Below are 16,466 nucleotides of genomic sequence, written 5' to 3'. Positions count from 1 at the left end.
TGTGTGGATTCTCCGATGTGTGATCAGGCAGAGCTCCGAATGAAGCTTTTCCCGCACTCAGAGCACATGTAGGGTTTCTCTCCAGTGTGGGTTCTCCAATGTGTGAGAAGAGTTGAGCTCCGATTGAAGCTTTTCCCACACTTATGGCATCTGTAGCGTGTCTCTTCCAGGTTGATTCTCTTGCATGTAATAAGGTCTGAGTGGCTACTGAAGTTTTCCTCTGGCCTGTGCTGAGTCTCACAGGCTTTTGCTTTTTCTGGGAGTGCACAACTCCCGTAAACATTCCCTTTGGATCTTCCTGATAATGTTCCACGTGGTTCTACTTGTTCAGCATCTTCCTGCTGGGGTTTCTCCTCCTCATTCTCACTCACCATCCCATCACCTGATGGCAGATAGAGACAATCCAGACATAGGTCACTCCCTATGCTGGAGAGAAAGGAATCTCAGAGAGAGGAATGGAAAAGGGATGAACAAACCAAAATATGTGCAGGAGAGATCAAACCTATCAGGATCTGATTTTTCCCAAATCCTTCCCCAGAGGAGAGAGGAAGTGATCAGTTTTGGTCTGTATCTTATGAGATCATTCAGGAGAAAGTGAGATTGGGGAGGATCTGTTTCCAGTTGTCAGTCAGAATAGATGGGAAGCCTTGAGTGACATCTGCCATAATGGTTCCACATCTGCAGAGAACAATCCTGAACTTGGAGAGCTCACAAGGTCTTTGTAGGGTATTTGTATTTGTCCAATCTTCCACTTCTTGTAAGCTGTTTTTTTGTGTTTTCACTGTTAAGCCAAGCTGGTCGCCTGCCATATTTACTTTTCTTCCTACACATCGGGATGGTTTGTTCCTGCAACCTCAATAAGGATTCTTTAAAATACTTTTAAAGTATTTCCTCGACTCCTTTCCCCGTCATGTTATTCTCCCAGGGATCCTGCCCATCAGCTTCCTGAGGAGTCAAAGTCTGCTTTTCTGAAGTCCAGGGTCTCTCCTTTCTTCCTTGTGTCAGGATCCTGAACTCGACCATCTCATGGTCACTGCCTTCTAGGTTCCCATCCACTATTGCTTCCTCTACTATTATTTTCCTGAAGGGGTTTGATTTGGGGGTGCGGCGGGGCAGACCAGGGAAAAGGTGGGGTGGTGCTTTGGGGAAGAGGTGGAGTGGGGGAGGGGCCTGGGGCAGAGCAGGAGTTGAGCACCCACTGGCCAGAGGGGAAGTTGGTGCCTACTGAGGGGATGGACAAAGGACTGACAGACTCAGAGAAGATGAGGGTTGAAAAGGACTTCAGGAGGTATCCAGTCCAACCCCCTGCCCATGGCAGGACCATGGAGGAGTCCGCCCCCCCGCTCAGCGGCGGATGCAGGGACGGGACGGAGGGGACGGAGGGGGCAGGGACGGATGGAGACGGGACGGGACGGAGGACAGGGCTGGGGGGATGCAGGGACGGGACCGAGGGGACGGAGGGGGCAGGGACGGATGGAGACAGGGGACGGGACAGAGGACAGGGCTGGGGGGATGCAGGGATGGGACCGAGGGGACGAAGGGGGCAGGGACGAATGGAGATGGGACGGGACGGAGGACAGGGCTGGGGGGATGCAGGGACGGGACCGAGGGGACGGAGGGGGCAGGGACGGATGGAGACGGGACGGGACAGAGGACAGGGCTGGGGGGATGCAGGGACGGGACGGAGGGGACGGAGGGGGCAGGGACGGATGGAGACAGGGGACGGGACGGAGGACAGGGCTGGGGGGGTGCGGGGAGGGGAGGGAGGGGACGAAGGGGCAGGGACGGATCGGACGGACGGAGGACAGGGCTGGGGACGGGACGGAGGGGACGGAGGGGCAGGGACGGATGGAGACAGGACGGGACAGAGGACAGGGCTGGGGGGATGCAGGGATGGGACGGAGGGGACGAAGGGGGCAGGGACGGATGGACAGAGCGGACGGGACAGAGGACAAGGATGGAGAGACGCAGGGAAGGGAGTGAAGGATGGACGGAGGGGGAGGGTGACCAGATCGCAAGCGTGAACTATCAGGCCACGTTGGTGGAGCTGGGGGGGAGACAGACAGACACAGGTGCGCAGCCCCATTGGGAGGCAGAGGCACACTGGCCCGCCTGGCCGTGTGCTACCAGCGTGCCCTTTCCTATGTGCCCTAAGGCATTCCTATGTTATTCCATAACATTCCTATGTGCCATAACATTCTTATGTGCTGAATAAGAGCACATAACATTCCTGTGTTCCCCTCCCAACACCAGGAGGGGAGTGTGTGTGTGCCCTTTCCTATTCTTATGTGCTGATCAGTACTGTGGTAGCAGAACTGAAACTGAAAAGGGAGCAGGCAGGACTATGCACAAAGAGAAAAGGGATGTAGACCTGCCCTTTGTACCCTGCAGGACCTGTGGTCACAGGCCCTTCCTAATTTGGGGGGAACCAAGGAATATAAAAAGTAATCTCTTGTAAATTGAACCAATGTTGTCTGACCGCTAGAGTTGGAATCTTGATACTAATTTTTCCTAATGATTGTAAGTTATTTACAGTCACCTGGCTGGCCTTTGAGGACTGACAAATCACAGCCAGAAGCTCTTTGATTTTTGGGAAGGCCCCAGATCATTTTGCAGCTGGAGTGGGCAGCACCACTCAGGCTACTGTTGATACATTAGGACCATCACAAGTTCTTCTGCTGAGCATCCAGCATGACGTTTGACCACAAAAAGGGGCAGACAAATAGAAGAGGCAACATGGTATGTAGTGGGCTCAGGGATGAGAACAAAGGACTAATCCTAGCGTTGACACTGGCTCCCACTGTGGCCCTGGTCAAATCACATAGGCCAAAATTTCCATACTTGAGTGCCTATAGTTATGTACCTAAATCATTGACTTTAATAGGGTATTAGAGCAGTGGAAGCTACTCCAGCCATTGATCTTTTCCCATTTTGCATACTGAGGAGGGAGAGTGCTTCCTTGTGTCCCCCCTTGCAAGGATTCCCAGCACCCACGAGTTACTCATGTGGGTATTGAACATAAAATTTTCTACCATGCAAAAATACATTTTGTTTTCAAACAATCCAAGGACTTAGTTGACACGGAGAATTTTTTTAGAAAAAGGGCAAAATAGCTTGACATTTCAAAAGAAATCACTGTTTAATTTTCTTTATAGTTCAAACATTATTTTAAAGGCGTTGAACTCAGATGTTCCTGAGGTTTAACAATGACTTGTATACATAGCTCCCAGAATGGAACCTGTGCAAACAAAAAATAAACAATAATAGTGTCTTTTAAATTCACGGTATTTTTAAAGACACACAGAGGAGAATCAGCCAGGCTGATTCATTGTATTTTCCTGTGCTGATGTAGGAATTAGAGACAATAACAGAGCTTGACAAAACCAGCTAAAGCCACCAAACCAACTGGAGGGTTAAATCTATCAATCAGCAGTAAATATGAAATATAGGGGAGTGGGATCAGGGCGATGCCCTGGGGAGAAGCCCAGAGAACTCCTCTTCCCAAATGTCAGAAGAGGGAAGGTGCTGGGATTTTTATCCGAATGCCCTCCTGAGTCCTATTTAGAGATTCAGGTTCTTTAACATTATAGCTGTCCCAAGTTTGCATAGTGCAATGCTTGAATTTACATGAAGAGAAAGTAGAGAGTAAGTAGTAAAGTTCTTCCAATTTTAAACTAGATGTATATTAAATTAAATCTGTGCTAATTAATCAGATGCATAAAGAGTATTTAAGACAACAGCTCAGCCCCTCTCACCCACCCTCTCTCCATCACCATTGTCAACTTTCTCTGGATGTGTTTTTATGGATAAACTGAACTGATCTGACTGGCTGAATCAAACAATAAGTTGTTCTAAACGAATCACGATGCTTCAGGTCAATAACTGTTTGGGAAACATCTGTTACGTTACTGCTTGAACATTCAGCTGAGAAAATTATTAGATATATATTCTGATAATTTGAACAGAAACAAAGTCATCGTAACAGAACATTGAGAGAGGATCAAAGCCTTAGGTTTTGAAAATAAATATCACACGTCAACATTTTTTCCATAAATGCTTCGGCAGCGGAGACCATTATCCTAAGATAACATTCTCCAGCAGAGAGATGATCTCTTAATTAGAGCAATATGTAAACTACTTTAGGATGCTTGATATAAATCCTGCAAACTGATTCATTGATACTTTTACTAAGATGAATTTTGATATAATGGGATGAAATCCTGGCCCTATTGTAGTTTATAGAACGAGGAGTACTCGTGTCACCTTAGAGACTAACACATTTATTTGGGCATAAGCTTTCATGGGCTAAAACCCACTTCATCTGATGCATGCAGTGGAAAATACAGTAAGAAGATATATATACAGAGAACATGAAAAAATGGGGGTTGCCATACCAACTCTAACAAGATTAATCAATTAAGGTGGGATATTATCAGCAGGAGAAAAAAAAACTTTTTGTAGTGATAATCAGGATAGCAAACAGTTGACAAGAAGGTGTGAGTAACACTAGGGGAAAAATTAGCATGGGGAAATTTTTTTGGAAAAGTTATTTTGTTGAAGAATTGCGACTTTTGGGTCTGTAATCAAGCGTAGGGAGGTTGAAGTGTTCTCCGACTGGTTTTTGAATGTTATAATTCTTGACGTCTGATTTGTGTCCTTTATTCTTTTATGTAGAGACTGTCTGGGTTGGCCAATGTATATGGCAGAGGGGCATTGCTGGCACATGATGGCATATATCACGTTGGTAGATGTGCAGGTGAAGGAGCCCCTGATGGTGGGGCTGATGTGATTAGGTCCTATGATGGTGTCCCCTGAATAGATATGTGGACTGAGTTGGCAACTGGCTTTGTTGCAAGGATAGGTTCCTTGGTTATTATTGTTGTTGTGTGGTGTGTGCTTGCTTCAGGTTGGGGGGCTGTCTGTAAGCGAGGACTGTCCTGTCTCCCAAGGTCTGCGAGAGTGAGGGATCATCCTTCAGGATAGGTTGTAGATCCTTGATGATGCGCTGGAGAGGTTTTAGTTGGGGGCTGAAGGTGACGGCTAGTGGCGTTCTGTTATTTTCTTTGTTGGGCCTGTCCTGTGGTAGGTCACTTCAGGGTACTCTTCTGGCTCTGGAACACCTGGCATTGGCCACTGTCGGTAGACAGATACTGGGCTAGATGGACCTTTGGTCTGAGCCGGTACGGCCGTTCTTATGTTCTTATACTTGGGGAAAATGACTAGCAACCTGGCTACCATGGCATGAGCTACCTTTGACAACTGATTGCCTCCTTATTACCAGAACATCATTACAGAAAGGAAGCTTGTAATGAAACAGGGCCAGATGTGGATAGCCGGGATAGCCTCCTGCTGTGCTCATTTGGGTTTGTACTGTAGTACGGTGCAGTGTTTCTTTACAAAGGGCAATTGTTTGCTACTTTCCTTATTAGGGACTAGGTGAAAATAAGATGAAAAATTCCAGCTTTTTGTTGGATATTGTTTATCTGCTCCTTGCACATTCAGGGTAATAGCTTAGAACTTTCACTGAAACTGAAGTTGCATAAAATGAGTTTTGTTTTAATACAGTTTAATTTAATTACTTTCAATTCTCTGATAAACACAGCATTGAGTGGTGAAAAGGGACTGTCACAAAGATAAGAATGGCAATAAAATATATACTGAAAACAACAGATGAGTAAGAGCTTCATTGTTTAAATAGTACATAGAAAGAAAAACTATTATATATTAAGAAAAAAATAGAGAAATTAACAAACCAAAAAAACCTTCATTTAACGTTACTTACGTTTGCTTTCATCAATAAAATAAACCATAAAATAATTAGGAAATACAAAGTCAAAATTTTCAAAAACGATTAAAAGATTACGAAATTTTATGTTCTCTTGTTAGCAAATGTCCAAATAAGTGTTGCCCTGGGCACCCTTAATTCAGTCCTCTTGTGCATTTCCATGATGATGCAGACTTTCATTATCTGATCCCAGGAAGAAGATCAGCAGGAAGAAATGGAATAAGAGGAAAGAGAAGATGAGAAAACAGGAAAGGAGGAAGAGGGAAGCCCAAAAGGACAAATTTCAAACACCCGCAGCGAGTCACAGATTCATAAATTCCAAGGCCGAAAGGAACCACTCTGGTCTGACTTTCTATTTAACATCGGCCATTGAATTTCCTGAAAATAATTCCCCCAGAAATTAAAGCAGATTGTTTAGAAAATCACACAATCTTGATTTTTTTTAAAAAAGGCCAGTTGTGGAGGATCCAGCACAACCCTTGGTGAATGGCTCCAAACCCTGAGGTTAAAAATGCGCGCTTTCTCTCTAGTGTGAATTGGTCTAGGCTTCAACTTTCAGCCATTGTCTGCTCATAACCTTTATCTGCAAAGTGAAGAGCTCATTAGTAAATATTTCTTCCTTAGGCTCACCGCTTACCCTTCTCTTTGAATGAGCTCCTGTACTCTGTCAGCACAAGGAGTGTTTGCTAATCCTTTCATCATTCATGTGGCTCTTCTGTGAACCCTGTCCAATGTGAGAGCATCTGTCTCAAACTGTGGACACCAGAAGTGGACACAATTTTCCAGGAGTGGTTGCACCAGTGCTCAGTACACAAATATGGAACCTCTCTATTTCTACTTGAGATTCTGCTCTTTGTATGGCTCCAAGAGTCACATTTGCCCCTTTGGCCACTGGGAACTCATGGGGAGCTGATTATCCCCATGACCCCAAGTCTTTTCAGAGTTGGTGGTTCCCAGGTTTGAATCCTCTATCTTGTACACAGAGCCTATATTTTGTCTTACTTTCTACACAGGTGATGACTTCTTTCGACAAAATCTAAACACAGAAATGAAAAAACTCACAAAGAATCTCCTCCCCACCAATCCCCTTGGTCCTCACAGAGAGACAGTAAAGATGGAGGCTTGCTGCAACCAGGCTACAGGGGTCTCCTGAGCTTCCCCTGCCCCATCCCTGTCCTGCCTGGCTGTTGTCAAGGGAGCTCTGTGAGGTCACATCCGCCTCATCGTCTTTGCCCAATAGGCTGAATTCCTGCCAAAGGCCTTTGTGAAGTCACTGCCACACTCACCTTCCCTTGCAGGCCTGATGTCTGCCCCTGGCCAGCCCGGTTCGATGTTTGAGTTGCACCCCAAGATCTCCCCACTTGGTCATTATTGATTCTGGGGAGCAAGCAGGCTACCCAGTAAAACAGCAGAGTCTGTTCCTCACCCCACAATGAGTTTTTCACAGAGGTGTCAGTTGAGAAAATTTGATGGCCTAATCCGGCCTCTATTTCTCAGGCTATGAAATTTCACACACTTAGCACCATATTAAGCCCAATCGCTTGTAGGAATTCACTAAAAGGCACTTTCCAGAATGACAACAAGTTGTGATGTGAGGATAGCTGGAAACAGAGAATTCACCTTTCCCTAGGTAATTTGTTCCAGTGGCTAGTGTCTCTCACTGTCAAAAATGTGTGCCTTACATTTAATTTGAATTTCTCAGGCTTCAGCTGACAGCCATTGGTTCTTGTTGTGCCTTTCTTGGCTAGATTGAATTAGCCCTGCCCAGCTTCTGCTTCAGCCACATCTCTGGGTGCCCAGGCTCAGGGCTTCTGACCCCTGTGGCCACCTCCACATTTGGGAATGTCTTGTAGTTTCAGAACGGTTGGTGGCTCCTTCCCTCCAAGCCCAGGTCTGAAGGCAGGACGGCAGTGAGGGTGGCAAGGCTGTGACTCTCCTACAACAACCTTTGAACTCTTCCACTCTTCCATTTTGGTGGGGAAGCCCACCAAACAACATCTCATTGAGATGGACGTGTTCCCAGGGAATGTCTCAATTACAAGGAATCAACATTTCCCAGCTGAAATAAATGTTGTGCTGGAAAACTTTCTTTTTTTTTCCTTTCGAAAGGACTTTTGGCTTCAGATTTTTTTTTTTTTTAGACTGTGGCTTTTCTGTTTTGTGGCACACAAGCAGACAAGTTAGAGAAAACATAAAATATTCTTGCTGAAAGTTTGCAATATCTTGTCAATTTGTTTATTAAGACCAGAACAATAGCACATAAGAACCCAAAATCAGAGGGAGAGAACATAGGCTACTGCCTATAACAGAGAGGCACAACTCACTGGGTACCTGCTGACTGACTGGTGCTAAGTCCCAAGTTTGTTCTGCCTTACTGAGCTGCCTAGCATGCAAGCACGTACAGAAACGCTGCCCAACATGTAACGTCACAGTATTCAATTTTAACACAACTGCAAATACATCAGAGCATCAACATTTTCTGTTTTACAAGGTCTCTCCTTTTTTGGAACCCTTGTTTCTAAAAAAGCCATGCGAGACTTGAATCAAATTTCAGAGACTAATTATCATGTGTGTGGCATCATCATTAATGCCTGTTCTATGTAGTTAGGTTATTGTCTTCTTTAGGAAATTTGGGGAAACAGGAGCCCTGGGAAACCCTCCTCCCCTCATACACACTGCACATTTGCTGCTACCTGGTGCTGGCTGAGCAGTAGCATTGTGACATCAGAGAGGATCCACCACTCAGCACCCGTCCCTCCAGTTCATTTGCATACTTATGGAGAATGAATAGCAACCTGGCTACCATGGCAAGAGCTACCTTTGATGACTGATTGCCCCTTATTACCAGAGCATCATTACAGAAAGGAAGTTTGTAAAGAAACAGGGCCAGATGTGGATAGCCGCGATAGCCTCCTGCTGTGCTCATTTGAGTTTGTACTGTAGTAGGGTGCAGTGTTTCTTTACAAAGGGCAATTGTTTGCTACTTTCCTTAGTAAGGACTAGGTGAAAATAAGATGAAAAATTTCAGCTCTTTTTCTTGGATATTGTTTATCTGCTCCTTGCACATTCAGGGTTATAGCTTAGAACTTTAGCGAAACTGAAGTTGCATAAAATGAGTTTTGTTTTAATACAGTTTAATTTAATTACTTTCAATTCTCTGATAAACACAGGATTGAGTGGTGAAAAAGGGACCTTCACAAAGATAAGAATGGCAATAAAATATATATTGAAAAGAACAGATGAGTAAGAGCTTCATTGTTTAAACAGTACATAGAAAGAAAAACTATTATATATTAAGAAAAAATAAGGAAAGTAACAAACCAAAACCCCTTCATTTAACATTACTTAAGTTTGCTTTCATTAATAAAATAAACCAAAAATAATTAGGAAAAGAAAGTCAGGATTTTCAAAAATGATTAAAAGGTTACGAAATTTTTACTCTTCAGCTGACAGCCATTGGTTCTTGTTGTGCCATTTTGGCTAGATCGAATTAGCCCTGCCCCGTGAAATCCGATCTCCCTGTCCTGTTGGACCCCAGCCAGGAGAACCCAGTAGGGGCCTCCTAGCTGTTTCTCTGCCCGGCTGGGGACAGGACTTCCTCTCCGTGGGGATATCAGACGCACTTGCAGAGGCAACGCAGAAGTGAGTGTACTGCATCAGCCCGGTGTTGGGCTCAGGGCTTTGGCCTTGGCAGCTTCTGCTCCAGTCACATCTCTGGGTGCCCGGACTCAGAGCTTCTGGCCCCCTGTGGCTGCAGCCAGGGCTGGGGCACTGGGCTCAGGACTTTCATGCCCTTCCCAACTCCTGACGGCACTCTGGGTACCTGGGCTCAGGGCTTCTGCCTGGCATCTGAAGTGAGAGCTCTGGGCTTCCCTTGCAGTTCCTTCTGGGGCTCAGGGGTCCATTTCTCTGAATGCCCCGAAAATGGTAGGAGCCGCGCTGTTCCCAAGTAATAGGTAGGAGCTGAGGTGCTACAACATGAAACCTCTCTGAGGCTCTTATCTGCTCCACAGGGACGTCTGTCTTCTCACTCAATTAGCAGTGGGAAAGGGGAAAACCCCAAGGAGGCTCCTCCTCGCGCTCACAGGCTGTCGGGGGCAGAGAATTCACCCCAAGGCCACGCTTATGAGTCTGTATCATAACACGCATGCACAACAGCACTGCACAAAGTTTATAAACGTCACCTTAACTCTGATGGTTCCTAACGTTTAAAGGCCCCCCGGGGTGCAACTTGGAGCTGGGGTACCGCTGAGCTCTCTGTCTCCCAGCCTGGGCGCCCTCTCACACTGCTGCTGGGAGAAGATGCAGCTCGCTCCCGTCCCTGCACTCACACAAACCTTTGCACAGGCAGGGACACACCCAGCTGCAGGGACCAGGAAGCTTCTCCCCAGCTCCCCAGCCTAGGTCCCCAGTGCTGCAGCGTCTTGCCCTGGCCAAAAGCCTGACGGGATCACTTTATTACCCAGTCTGCTCCTCCCTCCAAGTGGAGAGGATCATGCACCAGTCTCTGGTCCTGAGCAGGTGCCCCAACCACATCTAGCAAAACGAAGAGTTTTAGGGGGAAATAGAACACACATTGATTAACTATGCAAAGATAGGCTTGAAGGGATTGTAAGCAATGAGCGCACAGCTCAATGCAGGTTACCCAAGAACTGAACCCAAAGAACCTCTGCTTTGGCCTCATCGGCTGATCTGGGGAGGTGATAGCTGAATTCCAGACTCACTTTCCTGCTCAGCCCCAGCTCTTTCCCCAGGTCTCTCCTTGCCGGCAGGCTCGGCTCAGCGGCTGGCTCCAGCCACCGCAAAGAGTCCGAACCCTCCCTGCCCCCCAGAGCTGGGCACAAAGGGGGCTAATGCAGATCTCTCCCCCATACAGACCCGGCTGGGGCAGCAGCAGCATCCCAGGCAACCACCGGCCCCCCAGCAGCCCCCACACTCCAAATGCCCTGCACCGCACACACCCGCCGGCCTCACAGCTCCTCCCCACCCTCCCATGGTCTCATGGGCTCATAGACTCGAAGGTCAGAAGGGACCATAATGATCATCTAGTCCCACCTCCTTCACAACGCAGGCCACACAATCTCACCCATCCACTTCTATAGCAAACCCCTAACCTATGTCTGACTTACTGAACTCCTCAAATTGTGCTTTGAAGACCTCAAGCTGCAGAGAATCCTCTAGCAAGTGACCAGTGCCCCATGCTGCAGAGGAAGGCGAGAAACCTCCAGGGCCTCTGCCAATCTGCCCTGGAGGAAAATTCCTTCCCGACCCCAAAGATGCTGATCACTTAAACCCTTAGCATGTGGGCAAGACTCACCAGCCAGCACCCACGAGAGAATTCTCTGCAGTAACTCACATCCCAACCCATCTAACATCCCATCCAGACCACTGGGCATACTTACCTGCTGAGAATCAAAGATCAATTGCCAAATTCATTGCCAAAATTAGGCTAGCCCATCATACCATCCTCCATAAACGTATTAAGCGTAGTCTTGAAGCCAGATATGTCTTTTGCCCCCAATACTCCCCTTGGAAGGCAAGTCTAAACTCCCTAGTGTCCACTTGATAGCCACTGGTTCTTCTTCTTCTGCACAGCATCGCTCGTGGAGAACAAGGAGCTGCACATCTACAGTCGTACTCTATCTTTGTTTCAAGAATGAAAACAAACTACCACCTCAGAGGACCGGAATGGATTTCAGCTGATGGACAGCTTTGCTCAGTGTTTGTACATTTTAACAGGAATATACTGAATGATTAAATTCATTTCACGTCCCCGTTCAGCAGAACTCCTGAACATACAGGAGATGGATATGAAAATATAGATCACTTAAAAAAGAGGACATGTAAGAGAGCAGCTGGACTTGAACCAGAAACCTCTCGATCCACCCTCAAATGCACCACCACTGAGTTCCCTGAGGCAGCTGAGTGTTGGAGCCAGTGATCTTGAAGAGTATGAAGGGGACACTTATTTCAAAGAGCTTCTCTTCCATTCCCAGACATGAGTGGTTTTAAAAATGGAGTTTCATTACATTTTCTATGTGCATGTAAACACCACAGCTTGCACAATCCCCACAACTGCTCAGTCTCACCAGAGCACAATAACTTTGGAGGCCCCACACCCAGCTACCCAGCTCTGCGGCCTTTAACCTCTTCAGCAGTTCTCCAATGCCTTAAGGCCACAGGGCACAGCATGGAATTTGACCCCATTAATCCTAAATCAATTTGGATGTAAAATCTTTGCAAAAATATTTTGTTTTCCAAACCAAAAGCATCTCCCGTTTGTGGCGTCCCCTTAAACTGTCTCTTCGCACACAAAGAGGAGACACTTCAATTTGGAAATGAGATAAGATGCTTCAGTCAGGGTAAGCAGTTGCTCCCCTTCATGATTGAAAGATCATAAAATGCCAGTAAAATTGACTTTCAGCCCTTACACAGCAGACCCCACTGACGGCATCTCCCCGGGGCCGGGTGGAGCCAGCTCACCTTATCAAACCTTCCCATTCCCGATGGAACGGGAAAGTGCGAGGCTGCAGCGCCACCTAGCGGCCACAGGACAAATCGCCGGCTGCTGCACCTGTGGGCACTGGGAGTTCGCTTAACATGGAAAGCTGCCTAATGCAAGGTTGGCAAAACGGGGGTCTGCTGCACTACATCATCATCTGCAATGACTCAACCCGATAGGACACCTCCTGTGCTACGCTGCTACTAGTGACCCTCTCAAACAGGTCCCCACAGCTCCCCAGCCTCCCCCCACCAGGAGGCAGCTAGGAGAGGCTTGTTACACTGCTCTACAGCCAAAATGCTTCTGAAATAAATGGAGTCCAACTTTACTAATTCTGGGTCACTGAGAACGAAAATGATGCTTAAAATTCTTGATTGGCTCTAGTTTTCAAGATATGCTATTGAGTCAGTATTTATGACCCTTGACTTGTGAATGGGGGAGGATAAGTGAGTTATAAAGGGACCGGATCTCAATTTAAACCAGTAATGACTAAACTACATCTTTGACTGGATCTATGAATAAATCTATGAATGGCTTTGGACAGTACTTGCTTTTTAGGCAAAACAATGAAGGATACAATCTGAAGCTGGTATTGCCTCATACATGATATGAATTGCATCATGTTATTCCTAGAAGTCATGGATGATGCAATCATAATGAAGCTGAACCAATTGCCCTATATCAGCTCTAGAAATCATACAGTGTCTTGCTCTCTTATTTGTCAGTGTTTGATTTTGCAAAGGGACCCATTTCTCTTTAGCCAAAGTGAGCAGAGATGCCTCGTACTTGTGTGAACAGTGCAGATAACTTGTGCTATGTTTGTGGTGAGGTGACTTTTACATCACAAAAGTGCAGTACAAACACTATGGTTAAGAAAGCCTATCACTTTTCTTTTGGCTGCAAAATTGGAGATCAGGTGTGTGTTGGAAGCAATGAGTGTGGCAATCTCAGTGAGCCGACGGAGGGTGACGGTGGTCAGAGAGAGACAACGGAAGGTTAAAGGGGCAATGATGGGCATAACGATGATGATTGTGTTGTATTTCATTCCTTAGATCTGGTGCCACGGCCGGCCCTTTAGCCTTGTAGTTTACCAAGAGTAAAACTAAATATCTGTTGAGATACAAGGGAGAGTCTGTGTCCATTCCTGCTAGCTGCACAGGGGTTTGACGTTGCTGCTTTCAATCCTCCGGCTCTGCCGAGACAAGGAACAATTCAGGCGGTCACTGAACTGAAGGAGGGAGACGATCTTCTGACAGGAGGGACGGCTCCTCTTAAAGGTGTTTGGCAGGCAGCCTCCTTCCCAGGTCTGTCCCGACAACACCCAGTTGAAAAGGGACTCTCCTCAGCCCTCCTCAGCCCGGTGAAAAGGAGTGAGTGAGCGTGGGGGAGAGCGAGCGACGGAGGGAGATGGATTGAGTGGGCCAGAATCCTCGATGAAGGGGCAGGATGAGGGTGTTCAGTTTTGTTGGGTCAGAAAGTTGGCAACCTCAGATCCAGGGGAAACAACTCAAACACTCAACGAGTCTGGCCAGGGGCAGGACATCAGCTTTGAGGGGAGGGGTGGGTGTGGCAGTGACATCACAAAGGGCTTTTGCAGGAACTCGGCCTATTGGGCAAAGGTGGTGGGGAGGGGGTGACCTCACAGAGACACCCCGACATCAGCCGGGCAGGACAGAGGTGCAGGGCCAGGCCAGTCTCTGAGACCTCCCGGCTTTGCTGCCGCAAGTCACCTTCGCGAGGTCTCTCCTCGAGGGCTGAGAGAGAATTAGGATTCAGAGTTGTGAGCATGAGGAGGAACCTCTGTGGAGTTTTCTCCTTTCCTCCCACTGATTGTGCCGAAAACAAACTTCCCTTTGAGAAGGTAAGAGGCTCAGAGAGGTTTGGAACCTGTTCAGTCTGATCCACCTGGCGCAGGCAGCATTCTAGGCACAGACAACTCTGGCATCAGGTGGCAGAATTTGATTTCCTCCCTAGGTTTTGATGATTGGAATCCCTGGGGACATTGGGGTGTATCCTTTGGTTTATCTTTCCTCTTTCCTCCTTCCTTTCTCCTCTTCTCTTGCTTCTTTTTCCCTTTTCCAGCTTCCCTCCTCTACCTAGGAGGGACGGGTCTGGAGTGCGGGCAGGGAGGGGTATTGCTCTCATTGCGGGAGGTCCTCACCAAGAGGTGGGTCTGGGTCTGAGAGTGATCCTCTGATGGTGTCCTGGGCCGTCCTTTGGGACATCTGGTGAGACCCCTCAGCCTCCTGCCACTCAGAGTCTCAGTGCTGATTGGCTGAGCAGGGGGCTATCGACACCAAGGAGACTCAGGTCAATTTGGTCTCTTTTCAAATCAGGCAAATAAGTCACAACCAATCCAATGTATGGAATTAATCTTGCTGCTTCTCTCCATTAATTGTCTCTTGGCAGGTCATGATTTTCAGTAATGTCCTAGGTCTTCTAAAATACTTGCTGAATAATTACTATGAACCACTGTTGGTCTCTAGCTCACTTGAGGGCACTTTATTCTGATCACTCAATGTGTGAAATTCAAGATGTGAGAGAGAGGCTGAAAGTCAGGAGCAGTGTTTCCTCTAATTTGTTATGTCCATGTGTGGAATGAATTTTGTTTTGGGCACAAATATGGAGGTGAGGTGTGACACATCACCTGCATATTGCGCTCCTTACAAAATTCATTCTGCACATGGATGGTGTGTGGCAGGGGTGAGGCTGAAAGTTTTGGAGTGTGGGAGAGGCTCGGGGGGGGGGGTTGGGGCGCAGTGATGTGAGGGCTCCGGCTGGGGGTGCAGGCTCTGGAGTGGGGCTGGGAATGAGGGTCTCAGCATTGGAGCAGAGGGTAGGGGCGCAGGGGGTGAGGGCTCTGGGGTGGGGCTGGGAATGAGGAGATTGGGGAGCAGGTTGCCCCAGAGAGAAAGAACTGCCCCCTCCAGCCCTCTCTCCCACAGCAGCTCAGGGCCAGATGAGAGGGCTCCTGTCTCCAGCAGCAGCGCCGGTGGGGCTGGGTTGGGACTGAGGAGGCGACAGGATTTATTTTTCCGAAGTCAAAAGGAGGAAGGGATGGAGTTATGCTTAAGTTTTTACCTCATAACCTTATTCCTGTCTAACCTACAGGACACTATGGGAATAAGACACTATGGCATGTGGTGACATCACAAGAGCAGAGGATGTGAGAACTACAGCAACTGAGAGGGTGGGGATTTAGAGTCGGATTGTTTCAAATGCCGCATTTGTGGGCTGACATTTAACAGCAACGCTTAGCTAACACAATGGAGAAAGGAATTCTCTGCTAAAGATTCAACCTGCCCCTTTGGCCAACTCCACCCCTTCCCTGACCGGAGTGTGCTCAGAACACCTCTCCCGCCAGCCTCCCCCCCACACACACACACAAGCCCACAGCTGGGCACCCAGCACAAAGCAAGGGAGGGGGTTGCTTGGCTTGTTTTACTTTTTACTTTTCAAAAGGCTTTTTAAAAAGCATTTTCTCACCCTGTTACCCATGTTGAGGAAGCAGATGGTTAGTTAAACAAAAGTTAAACAAAAGTTAAAAGGTAGAGTGACTAAAATGAAATCCCTGCAAGTTGCATGGGCCCTTTTTAAAGACACCATAATAGAGGCCCAACTTCAATGTATACCCCAAATTAAGAAACACAGTAAAAGAACTAAAAAAGAGCCATCGTGGCTTAACAACCATGTAAAAGAAGCAGTGAGAGATAAAAAGACTTCCTTTAAAAAGTGGAAGTCAAATCCTAGTGAGGCAAATAGAAAGGAGCATAAACACTGCCAACTTAAGTGCAAGAGTGTAATAAGAAAAGCCAAAGAGGAGTTTGAAGAACGGCTAGCCAAAAACTCCAAAGGTAATAACAAAATGTTTTTTAAGTACATTAGAAGCAGGAAGCCTTCTAAACAACCAGTGGGGCCCCTTGACGATCAAAATACAAAAGGAGCGCTTAAAGACGATAAAGTCATTGCGGAGAAACTAAATGAATTCTTTGCTTCAGTCTTCACGGCTGAGGATGTCAGGGAGATTCCCAAACCTGAGCTGGCTTTTGTAGGTGACAAATCTGAGGAACTGTCACAGATTGAAGTGTCACTAGAGGAGGTTTTGGAATTAATTGATAAACTCAACATTAACAAGTCACCGGGACCAGATGGCATTCACCCAAGAGTTCTGAAAGAACT

This window comes from Mauremys reevesii, linkage group 17 (genome assembly GCF_016161935.1).
Source record: "Mauremys reevesii isolate NIE-2019 linkage group 17, ASM1616193v1, whole genome shotgun sequence".
Taxonomy (NCBI): Eukaryota; Metazoa; Chordata; order Testudines; family Geoemydidae; genus Mauremys; species Mauremys reevesii.
Note: the sequence above shows the minus strand (reverse complement) of the source record.